The sequence below is a fragment of the Taudactylus pleione genome, unplaced genomic scaffold (assembly GCF_031769625.1).
Source record: "Taudactylus pleione unplaced genomic scaffold, aTauple2 ptg000053l, whole genome shotgun sequence".
Classification (NCBI taxonomy): domain Eukaryota; kingdom Metazoa; phylum Chordata; class Amphibia; order Anura; family Myobatrachidae; genus Taudactylus; species Taudactylus pleione.
Window position 1 is genome coordinate 43,717,859 of NW_028284455.1, and position 20,702 is coordinate 43,738,560.

Consider the following 20,702-nt stretch of genomic DNA (forward strand, 5'->3'; position numbering starts at 1 on the left):
AGAAATACAGTTTCATTTTCTGTTATCATGGATCTTACTGTAGAAATAAGACAATTATATTGGGATCTGGTCAGAATGTCAACAGTCAACATTAAGATATTCTAATGGTGCAGATACACGTAGCGATTTAAATGATCGATTTGAACAATAACGATATCGTTACCATTATCATTCAAATCGGTGATTTAAATGGTCCCTACCAACTCACCATCGACCAGCGATGCGCGGCCATGTATGGACAATAGCTATATCGTCCATCGGCCGTGCATGCCAGTCAACTTGCTCGATATCGAGCAGGTTACTATAGGGACCCGCGATCAACGCTATAGTCGTCGGTGAGTGTGTACGCACCATTACAGTCAGAATGTCAACATGACAAGAAAAATGACATATACAAAGGTCGACACCAGCATGTTGACAGTACACTATAAGTCAAGTCTGACCAGCCGCAAACACTGCAGCTCTTCTGACACGTAGAGAGCTCTCACAGTCTGAAGGAAATCGTAGTGGCTAATTTATGCACGCCCATGAAAAGGCGTTTAAACGGTCAGACATGCCTGTTTATCAAAACATCTCCCCATTACCACCTACAAAAGGTGACTACTTGTCACTCACTTTCTATTGATTCGAGAGTAATCTCAATCCAATCGCTACTCACGTGCAGTGCGGCGTTCACGCGTGCACAATAGCAAACAATAGCTCTTTCTGCAAAAATATCTGAATTGCGTCCGTCTCTGAACCAGGCCCTGAGTTTTTGAACAGACTTTTTCCTCACAACCCACCCATTAATTTCCAACATAGTTTCGATAAGGAATTATTTCCGTTACTTCCCATACTTATCACATTCCACCTCACTTATCACATTCCACCTCATGATGAAAACACAGACACACCTGAAAATCACCCTTCTCTCTCTGAGTCCCATGCAGCACGCAGAGTTTTTAAAAGATTCAGAAGGAACAGTATACTGTAGTGACATTTTTCTGGTGTACATTTTTTACCAACAAAATACTTAAGACTTGGACACCAGAAAGAAAAATTGTGGTATAGAAACAGTTCACGTACTTGAATGTATGTAAATGTCCCGTGTGTCATACAGAGAATCACCCAAAGGTGCAGTAGAGAAACAGAGACGCAGACACAGAGGCAGGTGAGAGACAGACGGTGACACAGAAATGCAGATATAGAAAAGCAGGAAAGAAAGATGCAGACACAGAGGGGCATGAGAGAAACAGAGACGCAGACACAGAGGGGCATGAGAGAGACAGAGACGCAGACAGAGGGGCATGAGAGAAACAGAGACGCAGACACAGAGGGGCATGAGAGAGACAGAGACGCAGACACAGAGGGGCATGAGAGAGACAGAGACGCAGACACAGAGGGGCATGAGAGAGACAGAGACGCAGACACAGAGGGGCATGAGAGAGACAGAGACGCAGACACAGAGGGGCATGAGAGAGACAGAGACGCAGACACAGAGGGGCATGAGAGAAACAGAGACCAAGACACAGAGGGGCATGAGAGAAACAGAGACGCAGACACAGAGGGGCATGAGAGAGACAGAGACGCAGACACAGAGGGGCATGAGAGAGACAGAGACGCAGACACAGAGGGGCATGAGAGAGACAGAGACGCAGACAGAGGGGCATGAGAGAGACAGAGACGCAGACACAGAGGGGCATGAGAGAGACAGACGCAGACACAGAGGGGCATGAGAGAGACAGAGACGCAGATACAGAGGGGCTTGAGAGAGACAGAGACGCAGATACAGAGGGGCATGAGAGAGACAGAGACGCAGACACAGAGGGGCATGAGAGAGACAGAGACACAGACACAGAGGGGCATGAGAGAGACAGACGCAGACACAGAGGGGCATGAGAGAGACAGACGCAGACACAGAGGGGCATGAGAGAGACAGACGCAGACACAGAGGGGTATGAGAGAGACAGACGCAGACACAGAGGGGCATGAGAGAGACAGACGCAGACACAGAGGGGCATGAGAGAGACAGACGCAGACACAGAGGGGCATGAGAGAGACAGAGACGCAGACACAGAGGGGCATGAGAGAAACAGAGACGCAGATACAGAGGGGCATGAGAGAGACAGAGACACAGACACAGAGGGGCATGAGAGAGACAGAGACGCAGACACAGAGGGGCATGAGAGAGACAGAGACGCAGACACAGATAGGCAGGTGAGAAACAGAGACCCAGACACAGATAGGCAGGTGAGAAACAGAGACACAGATAGGTAGGTGAGAAACAGAAATGCAGACACAGAGGAGCATGAGAGAAAATATGAGATATGGTAAGAACTTACCCTTGTTATGTCCATAGGGTACCACAGGATACCTTGGGGTACAGGCGATGGCAGCAGACATCGGGCACCTCAGAGTTAATTTTTCAGCCTCCCAGGATGCATTGGGGTCCCTCTCCTATACCCCGCCCCCAAGCAAAGGCAAATCAGTTACATAACAAGCCATAGACCGGAGGAGGAGAAGAAAGAGAGAGAAGAAAGATCTGGAACACACAAGACTCACATTCTCACCATAAGGAGACGGAAAAACCGGTGACAAGAGCAAAGCCCATCTGCAGTACAGGTGCGTTAGGGCGGGAGTCCTGTGGAACCCTATGGACTTCGTAGAAATAGAGATAACAAGGGTAAGTTCTTACCATATCTCATATTATCTACTTCAGGATCCATACGGTATCCACAGGATACCTTGGGGATGTCCCAAAGCAGTATCCTTTAAGGGTGGGGACGCTCCTATGCTGAAAGGAGAATCCGCCGCCCGAAGGAAGCATCCTGAGAGGCGAAGGTGTGAAATGCGTAATACCTCACAAAAGTATGGACAGAAGACCACGCGGCAGCCTTGCAAAGCTGAACAGCAGAGGCACCATGTCGAGCTGCCCACGAAGGACCCACAGACCTAGTGGAATGAGCCCTAACAGAGGATGGAACAGGAAGGCATAAGCCTCAGAAATTGCCATGCGAATCCATCCTGCCTAAGTTTGCTTAGGGGCAGACCAACCCTTCCTCCGGAAACCATAGAGGACAAACAAAGAGTCCGACTTCCTAAAAGAATTGGTACGGTCAACATAAATCCTTAGAGCCCGTTACACATCCAAGGTGGCCTCACCAACCGAGAGATCTGGAGAATTAGAGGCCGGCACTATGATTTCCTCGTTAATATGGAAACTAGATACCACCTTTGAGAGGAAACTAGGGCGAGTGCGAAGCACGCCCTGTCCCTATGAATAACGAGAAAGGAAGGCCGAGATGAGAGAGCCCCCAATTCCGAAACCCTTCTGGCTGAAACAATAGCCAGAAGAAATACAGTCTTAGCGGTAAGCCATTTCAAATCCACTGAGCCCAGTGGTTGAAATGGTGGTCCTTGGAGTGCCCACAGGACCACAGCCAGATCCCAAGGAGCCACTGGTGGAACAAAGGGAGGCTGAATATGAAGTACACCTTGCAGAAAGGTGCGGACATCAGGAAGGGTAGCAATCATACGCTGAACCCAACACCTTGGATATCCGGAACACCTGAGGATCATAGCCTCTAGGGCGACACCATTCAAAGAAAGTATGCCATACTCAATGGTAAATTCTTGCAGACATAGGCTTCTGAGCTCTGAGCATGGTGTTAACTACAGAACTGGAAAAATCCCTGGACCTTAAGAGGGCTGTCTCAACAGCCATGCCGTCAAACACAGACGACTCAGGTCCAGGTATTGACAAGGACCCTGTGACAACAGGTCCGGACGTAAAGGCAACAGCATTGGAGTGTCTACGGAGAGACTCTGAAGGTCTGAGTTCCAGTGACGTCTGGGCCACGCCGGAGCGATCAACAGGAGTGTGCCAACTTCTTGCTTGAATTTTCAAACCACTCGAGGAAGAAGGGAGAACGGAGGGAAGAGGTATGCAAACTGGAACGTCCACCAGACTGACAGAGCGTCTACCAGAAGAGCCTCCGTGTCTCTTGTTCTTGACCTGTACACAGGCAGCTTGTTGTGTCGCGAGGCCATAAGGTCTATCTCTGGAAGGCCCCACTTGTCCACCAGGAGTTGAAACACCTCCTGGTGAAGAGACCATTCTCCTGGATGCACGTCCTGACGGCTAAGAAAGTCTGCTTCCCAGTTGAGGACTCCCGGGATGAACACCGCCGAGATGGCAGAGAGATTGTCCTCCGCCCAAGTCATGATGCGGGACAGTTCTGTCAGCACTGCCCGACTTCGGGGTACTCCTTGGCGGTTTATGTAAGCCACCGTGGTGGCGTTGTCCGATTGTACCTGCACGGGTTTTCCGTGGAGAACATGTTTTGCTTGCTGGAGAGCACTGAATACCGCGCGAGGTTCCAAGATGTTTATTGGAAGCGCAGATTCTGCCGGGATCCACCTGCCCTGGAACAAGTGTGGACCCGTCACTGCTCCCCAGCCTCGGAGACTGGCGTCCGTTGTCAGAAGGACCCAGTTTGCCACCCAAAAGGGACGTCCCCTGTACAGGTGAGTCGTGTGCAACCACCAGGCCAGAGACAGACGCATTTCTGGAGAAAGCACCATGATCTGTCTTTACCCGATGGGACAACCCATTCCATCTGGAGAGGATCAACTGCTGCAGAGGTCTGGAGTGAAACTGGGCATATTCCACCATGTCGAACAGTGGCACCATGGAGCCCAGTAACCTCATCGCTGAGTGAATAGACACTCAGCGGCTCTGAAGGCAACTGCGTATCCTTGCCTGTAATGCAGAGATCTTTTCCTCCGTCACAAAGATCCTCTGTTGTTGAGAGTCAAACAGGGCCCCGAGATGGAGCATCCTCTGCGAGGAAACCAGGGTGGATTTCTTCCAGTTTATTAACCAGCCGTGACTCTGCAACACCAAGATCATCAATTGCAGATGGAGCTGGAGGACCTCTGGAGACCCTGCTAACAACAGTAGGTCGTCCAGATAAGGCAACAAGCGGTACCCCTGCATCCGCAGGTGGTCTGCCATTACCGCCATGACTTTGGTAAAGACTTGAGGCGCTGTTGCCAGACCAAAGGGCAGTGCCTGGAACTGAAAATGCTGGTCGAGCACTGCAAACCTGAGGAATTGCTGGTGTGTTAAGATAATGGGGACATGCAGGTAGGCGTCCTGAATGTCCAAAGACACCATGAAATACCCAGGCTCCATTGCCAGTATAATGGAATGCAGGGTCTCCATCCAGAACCGAGGAACCCTCAAGGACTTGTGGAGGGATTTGAGGTTGAGGATGGGTCGGTAAGACACATTGGGTTTCTGCACCAGAAAAAGATTGGAATAGAAACCCATGCCCCTCTGGGAGAATGGAACAGGCACTATAACTCCAGCCTGGAGCATAGAGTGCAACACTGTCTGTAGTTCCAGGGCTTTGTTCTGATCTGACGGAGGGCCTGTGGTGAAAAATCTGCTGAGGGGCCTGCGCCGGAAGGAGAGGACATACTCCCGAGAGACCACCTCGTATACCCAAGTGTCCTTGGTAGTCAGGTAACAGCACTGGGCAAACCAAAGCAGGCGGCCTCCCACTCTGGGATCCCCCAAAGGGAGGCCCGTCCCGTCAGGCAGAAGGCTTATCGTCCGACCCTGATGTACTGTAGCCGATGGCAGACACGCAGACTTAGCTGCTGCCAGAGTGGCCACAATTTTGTCCAGATCAGGGCCAAACAGGACCTGTCCATTAAAAGGGCAAACATTTTTCCCTTTTTGGAATCTGTGTCCGCTTTCCAAGAGCGCAACCATAGGGTGTGGCGAGCGCCCACTGCTGCCGAGGAGATTCTGGAAATGAGGAGACCTATATCCAAGGCTGTCTCATTGATGCACGTGGCTGAGTCTCTGAGATTGCCCACTAACTCCGCCTGCTCAGCAAAACAGTCAGTCAGTGTCCAGATACGCCTCCAAGCTATCAGCCCAGCGCTCCATGGCTCTGGCCACCACCCAGCACACGGCCATGGCCGGTCTGGACGCCCCTCCAGCAAGGGAATATATACACTTAAGGCATATTTCCACCTTGCAATCCGTAGCATCCTTTAAGGAGGACATGGGCAATGTAGCACTCCTCACTAGGCGTGTGACATGAGAATCCACTTGAGGAGGGGTTTCCCACTTAGAAAAGAAATTAACTGCAAAAGGGTATGCAAAGGCCAAGCGGTAATGAGGCTGTAACTGCTTACCAGGATTTCTCCACGCCTCCTCTAAATGATCCACTAACTGACCAGATAGAGGAAATACAGTGGCATCACCTTTAATATATTAAAGAAGGCGTATTTGGATTTAGCCACGGGGGGAGATCGTCATCTTCAATTACCAAGGCCGCACGGACTGCCCGTAGGCCAGGTTTATATACTTTAGACTTAGACTCCGCCTCCTTAGTACGGAGGGGCTCCTGGTCTGAAAATTAAAAAATCTCAGTCACCAGATGACAAATCCTCCTCATCATACTGAGCCGTCTGAGACACTAAAGGCCGCAATGATGACTCCCCTTGTAAAACGTCCGACAGGTGTTGCACCGTATTGGACAATGAACTCACCCACGCAGGCTCCTGCGAGACCTGGGGGGGCGAAAGCGGAAGACACTGGGGTACCATCAACTGCCTGGGGAACCCCTGCATGGGTGACGACACAACCGACTGCGTGATAACCCCATCTGGGGAAATGCAGGGGGCGTCGCTAGTTGGTTCACAAGGGTGCCTTAGCAAAACAAGCCCAGGGCGGTTCCAGCACAGGTGCAGTGACAGAAATCGGGCGTGAAATAAGATAACATGCCCTACATAAACCCTCAGAGTTTCCATCACCCTCCGCTAATGGTACACTTTAGCTGAAGAGGAAAATCACGTTCACTCTCAGACATGATGAGTGTAACGCCGTGTATGTGACTCCCCTCACAGATAAATGTTCTTACAGTGAGGCAATGAAAACCCTGCAACACCGCACAGCAAGGGCATTAGCAGAGGAAGAACAGGGATAGTAAAATGGCTGACAGTCAGAAATGAAAGTACAGGCAGACAGCTCTAGCATTAAGTCACATACAATGCAGAAACAAATCCCTGCACTAGCAGCACTATGATCAACTACACAGACATAGAGCCTGGTAGGAAACAGTGCTGCATACTCTGACCTTAATCGGAGGAGAGGTATGCGGGGGGGCCCAGACCGCAATGCCACCTGTATCCAGCGTCCAGCAGCGTTTGCACACTTCTTGAAAATGGCCGAGGAGCAGAGAGGAGGCGGGCCCGGGAGAGGAGCGCTGACACAGCCCGCCAGACCACTATGGAAAGGCACTGTGCAGCGGGGGAGGCGCCGGATGTGAGACAGGGAAGGAGCGCTCCCCTGGCAAGCAATTAACCCCTGGAACGCAGGAGCTTAACCGCTCTGCTGCAGCCCGCTGTCCCTGGTGGTCTAATGGTAGGGCAGGTTAATACCTGACACCAGGCGCAGCCTGTCCCCAGGGAACCCCCTGCCTGGAGACTTAGGACTGTGTTACCGGCGGGTACCCTCCTCGGGATCCCGCCGCTTACCTTTACCTGCCCCCCTGAATCCGGCCACAGTCCAGGTAATCAGGGGTCACCGCTAGCTGTGACCCCAGACACCCACCAGCATCCCCGAATCAGCACCGGCGTTCAGGTCCAGCGGGGTGGCGGAGCGACAGCATAGACGTCAGTACTGACTGTCTATGCTGTGCAGCTCATCTAGTGCAGCCACAGCTGCTTTGAAGAACTTCGGGGCCATTATAGTCCCCCTCTGTAAATGGTGATCCGACTCCGAGCCGGGCACCTATGAAACTGGTTTGCCTTGGCTCGGGGGCGGGGTATAGGAGAGGGACCCCAGTGCATCCTGGGAGGCTGAAAACTTTAACTCTGTGGTGCCCGATGTCAACCCCATGCCTATACCCCAAGGTATCCTGTGGATACCCTATGGACCCTGAAACAGAGACGCAGACACAGAGGAGCAGGAGAGGTACAGACGCAGACACAGAGGGGCATGAGAGGTACAGACGCAGACACAGAGGGGCATGAGAGAAACAGATGCAGACAGAGGGGCATGAGAGAAACAGACGCAGACACAGAGGGGCATGAGAGAAACAGAGACGCAGACACAGAGGGGCATGAGAGAAACCGACGCAGACACAGAGGGGCATGAGAGAAACAGAGACATTGACACAGAGGGGGAGGAGAGAAACAGATGCAGACACAGAGGGGCATGAGAGAAACAGAGACATTGACACAGAGGAGGAGGAGAGAAACAGACGCAGACACAGAGGGGCATGAGAGAAACAGAGACACAGACACAGAGGGGCATGAGAGAAACAGAGACATTGACACAGAGGGGCATGAGAGAAACAGAGACATTGACACAGAGGAGGAGGAGAGAAACAGACGCAGACACAGAGAGGCATGAGAGAAACAGAGACATTGACACAGAGGAGGAGGAGAGAAACAGACGCAGACACAGAGGGGGAGGAGAGAAACAGAGACATTGACACAGAGGAGGAGGAGAGAAACAGACGCAGACACAGAGGGGGAGGAGAGAAACAGAGACATTGACACAGAGGAGGAGGAGAGAAACAGACGCAGACACAGAGGGGGAGGAGAGAAACAGAGACATTGACACAGAGGAGGAGGAGAGAAACAGACGCAGACACAGAGGGGGAGGAGAGAAACAGAGACATTGACACAGAGGAGAAGGAGAGAAACAGAGACGCAGACAGAGAGGCATGAGAGAAACAGACATTGACACAGAGGAGGAGAGAAACAGATGCAGACACAGAGAGGCATGAGAGAAACAGAGACATTGACACAGAGGAGGAGGAGAGAAACAGACGCAGACACAGAGGGGGAGGAGAGAAACAGAGACACAGACACAGAGGGGCATGAGAGAAACAGAGACATTGACACAGAGGAGGAGGAGAGAAACAGATGCAGACACAGAGGAGGAGGAGAGAAACAGACGCAGACACAGAGAGGCATGAGAGAAACAGAGACATTGACACAGAGGAGGAGGAGAGAAACAGACGCAGACACAGAGAGGCATGAGAGAAACAGAGACATTGACACAGAGGAGGAGGAGAGAAACAGAGACGCAGACAGAGAGGCATGAGAGAAACAGAGACATTGACACAGAGGAGGAGGAGAGAAACAGACGCAGACACAGAGGGGGAGGAGAGAAACAGAGACATTGACACAGAGGAGGAGGAGAGAAACAGACGCAGACACAGAGGGGGAGGAGAGAAACAGAGACACAGACACAGAGGGGCATGAGAGAAACAGAGACATTGACACAGAGGAGGAGGAGAGAAACAGATGCAGACACAGAGGAGGAGGAGAGAAACAGACGCAGACACAGAGCGGCATGAGAGAAACAGAGACATTGACACAGAGGAGGAGGAGAGAAACAGACGCAGACACAGAGAGGCATGAGAGAAACAGAGACATTGACACAGAGGAGGAGGAGAGAAACAGACGCAGACACAGAGAGGCATGAGAGAAACAGAGACATTGACACAGAGGAGGAGGAGAGAAACAGAGACGCAGACAGAGAGGCATGAGAGGAACAGAGACATTGACACAGAGGAGGAGGAGAGAAACAGACGCAGACACAGAGGGGGAGGAGAGAAACAGAGACATTGACACAGAGGAGGAGAGAAACAGACGCAGACACAGAGGGGGAGGAGAGAAACAGAGACATTGACACAGAGGAGGAGGAGAGAAACAGATGCAGACACAGAGGGGGAGGAGAGAAACAGAGACATTGACACAGAGGAGAAGGAGAGAAACAGAGACGCAGACAGAGAGGCATGAGAGAAACAGACATTGACACAGAGGAGGAGGAGAGAAACAGATGCAGACACAGAGAGGCATGAGAGAAACAGAGACATTGACACAGAGGAGGAGAGAAACAGACGCAGACACAGAGGGGGAGGAGAGAAACAGAGACCCAGACAGAGAGGCATGAGAGAAACAGACGCAGACACAGAGGAGGAGGAGAGAAACAGAGACCCAGACAGAGAGGCATGAGAGAAACAGACGCAGACACAGAGGGGGAGGAGAGAAACAGAAATGCAGACACTGAGGAGCAGGTGAGAAACATTGACAGAGACACAGAAATAATGACAAAGTGGTGCAGGAGAGAAAGAGAGATGCTGACACAAAGATTCAGCAGAGAAATAGAGGCGCTGACAAAGAGTGGCAGGAGAGCCAGAGGGGGAAAAAGAGCGAGACAAAGGAGGAGTAAAGAGAGAGGAGATAAAAACCATTGCAGGAGAAATAGAAAGAGAGCAATAGAAAAAGTGGAGAGAAAGAGAGGGATGAGTCAGAGGGAGAAAGAGAAATAGACATGAAGGTGGAACGGAGAAAAGGTGGAGGGCGCTGAAAAGAGAGGAGGAAAGAAAGAGACAGAGACAGAGAGAGAGACAGAGAGAGAGACAGAGAGAGAGACAGAGAGACAGGCAGAGAGAGAGACACAGAGAGACACAGAGAGACACAGAGAGACACAGAGAGAGACAGAGAGAGACAGAGAGAGACAGAGAGAGACAGAGAGAAACAGAGAGAAACAGAGAGAAACAGAGAGAAACAGAGAGAAACAGGCAGCAACAGCTTGTGATCATACATAGGAGATCTTTACCTGGATATTTTGGCAATGTATTACAAAGGCCATTAGGAAGCATGGATTTACAGCCTCAGGTGGGAGGATGAAGGTGATCCTGACTGATAATGAGTGTGATTTTATAACATTCATAATAAATCCTGCCTTACTTTGATGATAGACGCTGTCACTGCCTCCAATCAATCAAAATAATGTACAGTATTAAGCTGCCAAAGTAACCACTTATAAAAAAAAAAAAAAGCTTATAAATCAGCAATATTTACAAATACAGTACTCCACTGTACTAAATAATGCTGAAAAACAATTGTGGTAGATATACACGTTGAACGGATAGTACATCAGTTAATAAATCAAATCCATCTCTAATGTTAGTTTGCATTCCACACTTTCCTCACATGTCAAAGGTTAAAGCTTGCACAGTCCTGCTGGGTCCTCCTGAAGAGTTCAAACATCTATAAACAGTTTATAATACCAAACAGTGAACTCTAATTATAACTGAATTTTCCATTTATATAATTACCTATTGGGGCAACACAATTCAGTGAGAGGTTGAATAGTGCCAGGAATGAGTTCCCGCAGCTTTAGAGCTATTCAATTGGTCGCGCTGTTAACCCACCGCTAGAGAATTTCTGCTCGCACCCTCCTGAGGTACAAGCAGAAATCCAACTAAACTAGTGCAGCAATGCTAGTTTCAGGCTTAGCACGTGTGCTAACAGTATAGTTGCCGGAACTTAAGACGAAGAATGCAATTACCACTGCTAACCACCCGGAATTTGGCACCGTAACTTGCATCTCTTGACTTAAGTGAATGGCGCATTGGGGACAAGTGAATAGCTCTGGCAACTCCCGGCACTATTCAACATCACATTTTATTTTTTTAATAACACAATTTATTAAGTTTCCAAAGAGAAAACATTTCAGAATGTAGCAGAAATCTCATACAATATAGCAGAACGAAATATAAACACATTGTTTTTCGACTACGATATATATACTAAGAGAAATTCTCAAAAAGTATACTACGCTAACCAACATGCACATGACCATCAAAATGATCTTATCGTGATATAGTAATTTGATAAATATATCAGGTAATAAAGAATCAGCAAAAAGATAAAGGAAAAAGATAAAGGAAGAAGGAAATAAAAGAAAAGAAAGAGAGGGGGGGAACACAATGGTATGGTAGTAATCCAATACCATGATGAAGACCAGACTGCACAATTCTACAACAGGACACAAGATCTCATGAAATAGGTCACACAGAGCGAGGGATCAGGCAGCAGTCAAGGAATCAGGCAGCAGTCTCCAGTTGGCGCATTAAAAAACAATTAGAAGACTCAAAAATGTTTTGAATACGTTGCTGGGTTTCAGCATCTAGGTAGTCGATGTAAGAACCCCATTTTTTATAAAAACGAGCAACACCTTTCTCCTGGTAAAGTGGCTTGTCGCTCAAAAAACTAAATTTGTAGAAGCATATTTTTGATGTCACATCACACTGTGGGGGGAGACCTGGAGGTCCATTGATTAAGAATAAGTTTTTTTGCTATAGTAAGAATAACTGTGAGCAAAGGTATAACAGAGTTACCTCTAGCATCAAAATTCCAATCTGAAAAAATTAAAAGGCGGCATGAGGCGGGATTTCTAACTAGTCGTAGGGAAAATACAGAATTTATGAAGTTCATGGTTTTATCCCAAAATGTTCATATTTTGCTGCATTGCCAAAAGTTATGAAAAAAGGATGCCTCTGTGGCCCGGCATTTCAAGCATCTGCCGAACTCAGTAGGCACCATATGCTTTCTCTGTGCCCGAGATATATACGCTCTGTGTAAGATTTTCAAGTCCACCTCCTGCAAAGCAGCAGATTGTAAATATTTCAGTGAAGTAGAGCAATGGCTTAACCAGTCATCTGAAGAATCAAGAGAAGTAATATCAGTTGACCATTTCAAATGTGACCGTTGCCACAGAACTACTTTTTGTGAAGCTATAAGCTCTGAGTATAAAAATTTAATCTTAAAAGTATTGGTACGTAGGATAGACATTAAAGTCTTTATATGATCCACATCCTGATTATCTAACAGAGCTGGGAGCTGATTTTGTGTGAAGTGTCTAGCTTGCAAATACATAAAAAAATTATTATACGATAGGTGAAATTTGTCTTTTAGATAGGAAAATGTACGAACTATACCTCCAGGATCAAATACGTCTCTGATGGTAGCAATTCCTACAGATTTCCATGAGAGAAACGTCTTGTTATCTAAGCCCGGTGAAAAGCAAGGATTTCCCCAAAAGTGCTATAAGGAGAACTGGTGGGATTTCAATGTAGTTTCTAATTAATGGAGTTCCAGGCTTTATAAACATCACAAAATAATACATTAGTTAATACATTAGCAGGCAATAAACACTTCGGGGTATGTAAAAGTGCACTAGGTGAAAAGGGGTGAAATAAAGCCTCCTCTGAATCCCAATTTGTAAAAATAGACCTCCTCATAAACCAATCAGAGATGTAATGAAAGAAGGCAGCCTGTGTATAAGGATCAATATCAGGGACACCAAAGCCTACATCACCTTTCTGTCATTTAAGCTTCGCAAAAGCAATCCGAGGCTTTTTCCCCGCCCAAATGTATTTAGAGAAAAGGGAATTAACTTGCTTAACATCTTTCCTAGTAAGGCTTATAGGCATCTGTAACAAATAGGAAAGCTTAGGGAAAAACTATACTCTTAATGACGGTCACCCTACCTAGTAGTGATAATGGGAGGGGCATCCAGTGTAATAGTGTCTGCTTAATTGATTAAATAACTGGCAAAAAATTAACATCATACAAAGACTTCAATCTACAAGAAATTTGTACTCCAAGATATTTAAGGGAGGATTGGAAACTGTGAAAGGGAGGGGTGTGAAGAAAGCAAGGAAACTTCTCTCATCAGAGGGAGTATCTTTGATTTTGCAAAATTAACCTTATATCCGGCAAAGGACCCGAAACAGTTTATTATAAAACCAATATGTGGGATAGAGCGAAGGAGGTCAGAGACCAATAATAACATAACGTTGGCAAAGAGAGACCGCTTTACCTCACAACTACCTAGGACGTATTCCCGAGAAAGTCGGAGAATTGCGTAAAGCTATAGCCAACGGTTCCAAAGCAATAGCAAATAAAAGTGGGGCGAATAGGCAACCCTGACGTGTACCTTTGTTGACAGAAAACAAGGGAGATAAATATCCATTACTTAAAACTTGTGAAGAAGAATTACAATACAATCGCTTAAGGACTGAGATTAAGTAATCTGGAGCCCCAAATCTATGAAAGGCTTCAAAAAGATGGTCCCAAGTAACTAAGTCAAAAGCCTTTTCGGCATCGAGTGAGAGAATAGTACCATCAGTTTGAGAACAGGATGACTCCATCTGTTGCATTACTGAACCCTGACTGACCTGGGAGTATAATAGATGGTAAGATAAGTTTAAGTTTATCAGTCAGGATTTTCATAAATATTTTATAGTCAGAATTCAACAGGGAAATAGGTCTGTAAGATTGAGGGAGCTCTGGGTCTCGTCCCGGTTATGCCAACACTTTGAGCAATGCTGAATTGAAATAGGGGGGTGGAGGCTTCTCCCATTAACAATTTATTAAAGACAAGTTGTAAAGTTACACTGATTTTAGGAGCTAAGATCTTATAGTAATCATTAGTAAGTCCATCAGGACCAGAGGCCTTACCTGATTTAAGATGATGGATAGAACTAGTTACTTCTTCTATAGTAATGGGAGCCAAGAGCGAGGAGGAATGGTCATCAGACATCTGTGGTAAGTGAATACTATCCCAAAAGGCAGCCTTCTCAAATCACATCAAGTTGCGGTTCAGAATAAAGATCAGAAAAAAACTTTGTAAAGTGCTAGACATCAGAGCCCCTGATCTAGCACTGCTACCATCCGATGATCAAAGGGATTTAATAATGGATGGGGGATGTTGGCCCTTTAATAAATTGGAGAGTATTCTGCTAGGCTTATTCCCATATCTATAAAATCGGCAACGAGAATGAAAAGAGAACTGTGCCTCTGTCTGTGTCAAAAGATTATCAAACCGTGCTTTTTGGTGAAGAAATGCCTCTTTAGTTGCCGGGGAGGGACTAGTCTTAAAATGTTGATAAGCTGTGGTTAGGGCTATCTGCATGTCAAAATATGTATTACGAAATATTTTGTCTCTATGAGCACAATAAGACACTTGTCACCTCGTATTACTGGTTTTGAGTCCTGCCAGATCAATAGCGGCAAATCTCTTTCCGTGTCTGCATTATTGTGCTTATAACTCATCCAAGAAGATTCTAGCATGCTACGAAACTTTAAAGAATGAGACATATGAGCAGGGAAGCGCCACTGTCTAAACGGACCTTTATCTAAAAAAGAAGAAATTCTAAACCAACATAAAAGAATGGTCTGAAAGACAGATAGGTTCAATATTAGATTACAGTACTCGGGGAGACAGGGTCTCAGACAGTAACAAATAGTCAATACGAGAGAGCATTCCACGTGCTGCAGACAAACAAGTATAATCATTCTCTACAGGATGGCATGCCCTCCACACATCAACCAAATGGAGCTGGTGAGAAATATGTGGAATTCCAAATCTCGGAGCTGAAACCCGTGGTCCCGGACAAGAAGATCTATCTAGCTGCGGAGCAGCAACTATGTTGAAATCTCCACCAAAAATAATAGAATAATTATTATATTTATATAAACGATTTGTCAGGTTTAAAAATAAATCCTTAGAGTAGTTATTAGGAGCATAGATATTGCATAGTAGATAACAAGATGAATTTATAGTAACATCAGCAATAACATAACGTCCTTACGAGTCTACTTCTGTAGAATGAACAGTAGTGGAAAGAGATTTTTGAAATAAGATAACAACCCCTCTAGCTTTCGAAGAATATGGTGCAGAGGCTAAAACAGAGCACTTGAGCGCATTCGATTTTAGGACCTCCAGAGGCAACAGATGAGTCTCCTGAATAAACTCTACATCTAAATGAAGCTTAGGCAGATACATCAATATTTTTTTTTTCGTTTGACCGGAGAATTAATACCCCTGACATTTAGAGTTCCGACAGTCATGATAGCCATATAAACAAAATGTAGGTGATCAGATAACATACCAATAAAAATAAATACTAAAAAATATAAATGTAGATATTTAACAGTCATTATCAGAGCCCTCCAATTGGTGAAGGATATACCAATAAGGGGGAGACAAGACAAGAAACATTGGGGAAAGGAGGGAGGAACAAAGAAAAATTAAAAGAAAAGAAGCCTAGACCAGAGAAGAGCTATGCATATATAGCATAATGCAAGTAAGGACATCCGATATAGCTTAAAATCCCTTTAGGGTAACACAAGGAAGACGAGCACTCCCAGTGAAGCCCAGCTAAAGTGTGCAATGTCAAATTTAACACAACACAGTGTTCTCCCCAGGCTGTTTTCTGCAGGCGCATCGCCCGGCAGAAACAGCCCACCGCCCGGCACTTACCCCCGCCACATTCCCAGTCACCCTCCGCCTCCTGGTGTGGAATGCTGGCCTCTGAAGCAACCAGAGGCTAAAGAGGCCTCTGGTCGCTTCAGAGGCCAGCATTCCCAGTGATACACTGCGCGGGTGACGTCACCCGCGACGTGAAGAGCTTACTCTGTGCGCCTGCTAGATTCAGGCACAGCGAGGTAGCGGGAGTGGGAGCGCCGCCGCCGATCATGTTCCGGTAAGTTCTGGGCTGGGGCCAGTCTCGGGGCACTGCATATGGGGCCAGACTGGGGGCACTGCATATGTGGAAAATCTGGGGGCACTGCATATGGGGAAAATCAGGGGGCACCGCATATGGGGCCAGTCAGGGGGCACCGCATATGGGGCCAGTCAGGGGGCACTGCATATGGGGCCAGTCAGGGGGCACTGCATATGGGGCCAGTCAGGGGGCACTGCATAAGGGGCCAGTCAGGGGGCACTGCATAAGGGGCCAGTCTGGGGGCACTGCATAAGGGGCCAGTCTGGGGGCACTGCATAAGGGGCCAGTCTGGGGGCACTGCATAAGGGGCCAGTCTGGGGGCACTGCATAAGGGGCCAGTCTGGGGGCACTGCATAAGGGGCCAGTCTGGGGGCACTGCATAAGGGGCCAGTCTGGGGGCACTGCATAAGGGGCCAGTCTGGGGGCACTGCATAAGGGGCCAGTCTGGGGGCACTGCATAAGGGGCCAGTCTGGGGGCACTGTGTAAATCATTATAGCAGGGTTTACAACATTTTATTGCGAAAGCCCCACCCGGCTGGAAAATTTTTCTGGGGAGAACACTGTAACATATAGCAAGGAGTATAAATCAGAAGAGAGAGATGTGACTGAGCACACCGCAATCAAAGGCACTTGAACGCATATAAACAGTTAATTAGCCTTAATATATTCATAAGGAAAATTAACACCCCAATAGAAATATGGAAAAACCACACAAAGAAGAGAAAAATAGGCATTAAGTAAGAGTCATACAATGCAAAACATTAGAAAGATGTCTAATGCCTAAATCAAAATAGACAACATTATGTCTGATAGCAATCTACAGGCGAAAACGTAGCCAATACTTTTCATAAGAGAAGCATGAGTCTCTTAATCATTCAAAGAAAGCATTCAAATCATACGCTGTCAGGACTCAAAGCGCAGAAAAAGGAGAGCCAGAGGAGCAGATGCCATTTCTTCAGCTAAATAGAAATTCTCCATCTGCCACATTCGAAAAATCTTTAAATGAATCATCGTCAAAAACCTCAGACGAGATGGGTATAGTAAGGCAAGTTTCCAATTAGCTTCGAAGAGTCTTGAACATAGATGAGAAAACTCTTTTCAAGCACGTGTGACTTCAGCAGAGTAGTCCTGGAAAATATGAATCCGAGAACCGTTCCATACCAAGTCACACTGACGTCTGGAAGCTGACCAAATGGCCTCTTTATGTAGGTAATTCGGACAACGAAATATTACTGCACGCGGCTTGCTGTCAGGAGATGTGCACACTGGACCCAATCTATGAGCTCTTTCGATAAGAATATCAGAACTAATGTCCTGTATGTTTAGTAATTGCGGCAGAGAGGACTGTATAAATTGCATGAGTGCCGGCCCTTTAATTGACTCTGGAAGGCTTATGATACGTAAATTGTTCCTTCTGGACCTATTTGAAAGTCATCCATTTTATTAATGAGCTGATAATGAGATTTTTGCAGGATGGCCAAATTGATTTTGAGTTCAGCAACATCATGAAACACTTCTCCTAATCTCTGCTCAGTAGTAGTCACTCTATCAGAGAGCTGCTTCATTTGGGTCTTAATACCCTCAACAGTCAGCTTGTCAGCATGAGCTTCCATTATGGGACCCATCGTGTCCTGGATTGCTTTGACTACATCGCTATATGTGACTGAGCCTTCAGAGATAGATGCAGGTGAGATATGCATGGGCTGGAATCGGCAGGAGACGCAGGCTCGAACGTGTCTCCTACCTGCGTATCAGGCACGGCGGCCATGTTGGAATCCGTCTTTCTCCTGTCTGCACGCTGGCGCTGTTTATTTGCCGGCATTGAGGTGGAGAGATATCTCTCCATAAAAAGCAGGGTGTGTTCCCCTCCGGTTGGGTGCCCAGGAAGCGACTCTCACCAGCTTGAAAGCGGCACTGTGGCTCCAATTAGCAGGGCTCACAGCGGAGCCGATTCAGCCAGCGTCTGTTCCCATCGGCGCCGGAAGTCCTCAACTTAATTGAATTGCCCCCTATGTTTGTCAGTGGGTAAAATAATAGTATACAAAGAATTGGAACAATACCAATAATTAAAACAATAATCATAGCGATGAAGATTCTGCTTGTAAACTGAGCTTTTATTATCACCATGCAACAAGATAAACGCCTACATCAAACCAGCAACCAGAATTGCACAGACTTGTACCTATAACTCAGCACCTGCCTACTAATTTACAATATCTGTTCTTACAGAGTAACTGGAAGCCACTGTCTAATTAAAAAAATAATAAAAACTAGAAGGGTTTATAAACACATAGCTGAACACATATGAGAACAACAAATCCAAAATGTAAGCAATGAAATAACAGAATGGAAAGTCGCTGATAGCAACAGAAAGGATTGCAGCACAGTTGGGTACGGGATACCGGTGGTCAGAATACCAACAGCAGCATCCCGACAGTCAGAATACCAACGCCCAAAGGTAAGTAGCCCAACCCCAACCATCCCTCTAACCCACCTTCCCGCAGCCTAACCTAGCCCTCCCCCCCCACCGCAGCCTAGCCCTAACCTAGCCCTCCCCGCCCCCCCACCGCAGCCTAGCCCTAACCTTCTCTCCCTTTTCACAGCCTAACTATAACCCAACTCAAACTAACGCAGCATAACACAGTCCCTATTATTCTCTATGTGGTCAGGTCCTTGTTAGTGAATGCCATTTCAGATGATGTTAGTTGCATTGTACCTATGGAGGAATTATCGTAGGAGATGGATTTTCTGGTCCCTCCCCAGCAGCAGTCATGTTCCTGCCCTCCCAGGTATCACATTTTGTTGCTGTAAACTGATAACTAATGCTTTCCATTTGTAGGGGCAGTCCAATGCCAGAGCCGCTGTCATAGCAAGGTTTTTTCCTTCTTTGACTAGACCCCCCAAAAAATTATTCTTTATTGATATCTATCTATCGAAAAGGAATGGTACATTCCTGGGGACCCACACTGCCACCAATGATAAATAGCCCCCAGAAACAATCTTACCCTATCATCAGCATAATTATTTTATTTATTGTGGTATTAAAATACAGTGCTTCCTCTTTATATTACCACCACTGCTTACCTGTAATCACTTTACTGGCACAGAAGTGCATTTAGATGTAGTCATTTCATTACATTCCATTCTCACTATGATAACAGTTGTTGCCTGTGTATTTAGCTGGCGTTAAAGATCATTTTAAAACCCTATACAATAAGAATGGTGTATTCAGGAACATGAACTTCTGGCGATTGGGCTAGTGACACAGAACTTCTTTATATGGGATGTAGCAGACATCCCGGCGGATGAGATGCCGACGCTCAGAATACCGGCGCCGAAATCCAGACAAAAGTCGGAATCCCGGCGTTAGAATCCCGACCGCCGGGATCCCGTACCCAACCCCTGCAATAAATATATGCACAAAGCCTATTGTACTTCCTGTCTTTTATTCAAAGAGGTTTTCCTTGAGGGAGAACACTGTATATAAGAGGGAAAGACGAGTTGATGCCACATCAATATATTAGGAAATTATAGCAATTACCTATAGATGCTGAGCTTTTAAATCAATAACTATCAGACTATTTAAGGTGAAGGATAAGTAATAGGTTAATATTTAGGACATTTAACAGAGTGTCACACACACATCCACAGACAATATACACACCTGTAATGGTGCCGGCATCTCTGTATTCTCTCGGATCCAGGGCATCTTCAAGTTCCACAGCTTCACTCACATAGTGCTCCTCATGAATGCCTGTGGCACAGGCTAGGTTTGCATTGTCGCTTACGGGTGGAATGGGCACGATGACAGCCGAGGTGTCGTGGTGCACAGCTGTGGGGTCCAGCTTGACAGGTTTCACGGAGATGTGCAAACTGCCATGGGGTGGAGCATTGGTGGAGCCGTGGTCTAGTAGTCCATAAACTTTCACAGTGTACGATTAGCAGCAGCACAGATTATCTGATGGCTGAAAGAAGACCAAAACAATTCATGTCAAAGGGGACCAGTCACGTACAGATCGCTTCACAATAATCAGATTCATAGACAACCATTAAAAATCCTAAACCAGGGCAGAGCCAAGTCCTCCCCTCCCCAAAAAGCATATCAATACAGAAAAAAGAGGGAGAGTCCCACTTTAATACTGTATGTGTGTTTGTTAAGAATGAGTAATATATTTTTTCAAAGCCACCATTTGTCTGTGGCTTTGGCTATTGGATTTAATAGGGCAATGATATAAAATACAAAACACTCCTGGTTTTGCATTTAATATTATTGCTGGTTTAAATCCTGAGGAAAGAACCACCAAAATGAGGCAGCGCATGTGT

At 46.7% G+C, this 20,702-nt stretch overlaps 1 protein-coding gene across 1 annotated transcript in view; it reads right to left on the reverse strand.

The window, feature by feature from the left end:
- Positions 1 to 20,315, reverse strand: part of TRAK1 (trafficking kinesin protein 1) — a 186,792-nt gene extending 166,477 nt beyond the window's left edge. Inside the window, exon 1 of the mRNA XM_088462849.1 lies at positions 20,044 to 20,315. The gene's annotated coding sequence lies outside the window, so the exon portion shown is untranslated. The remainder of the gene's footprint in view (positions 1 to 20,043) is intronic.
- Between the last annotated feature and the right edge of the window lie 387 nt (positions 20,316 to 20,702).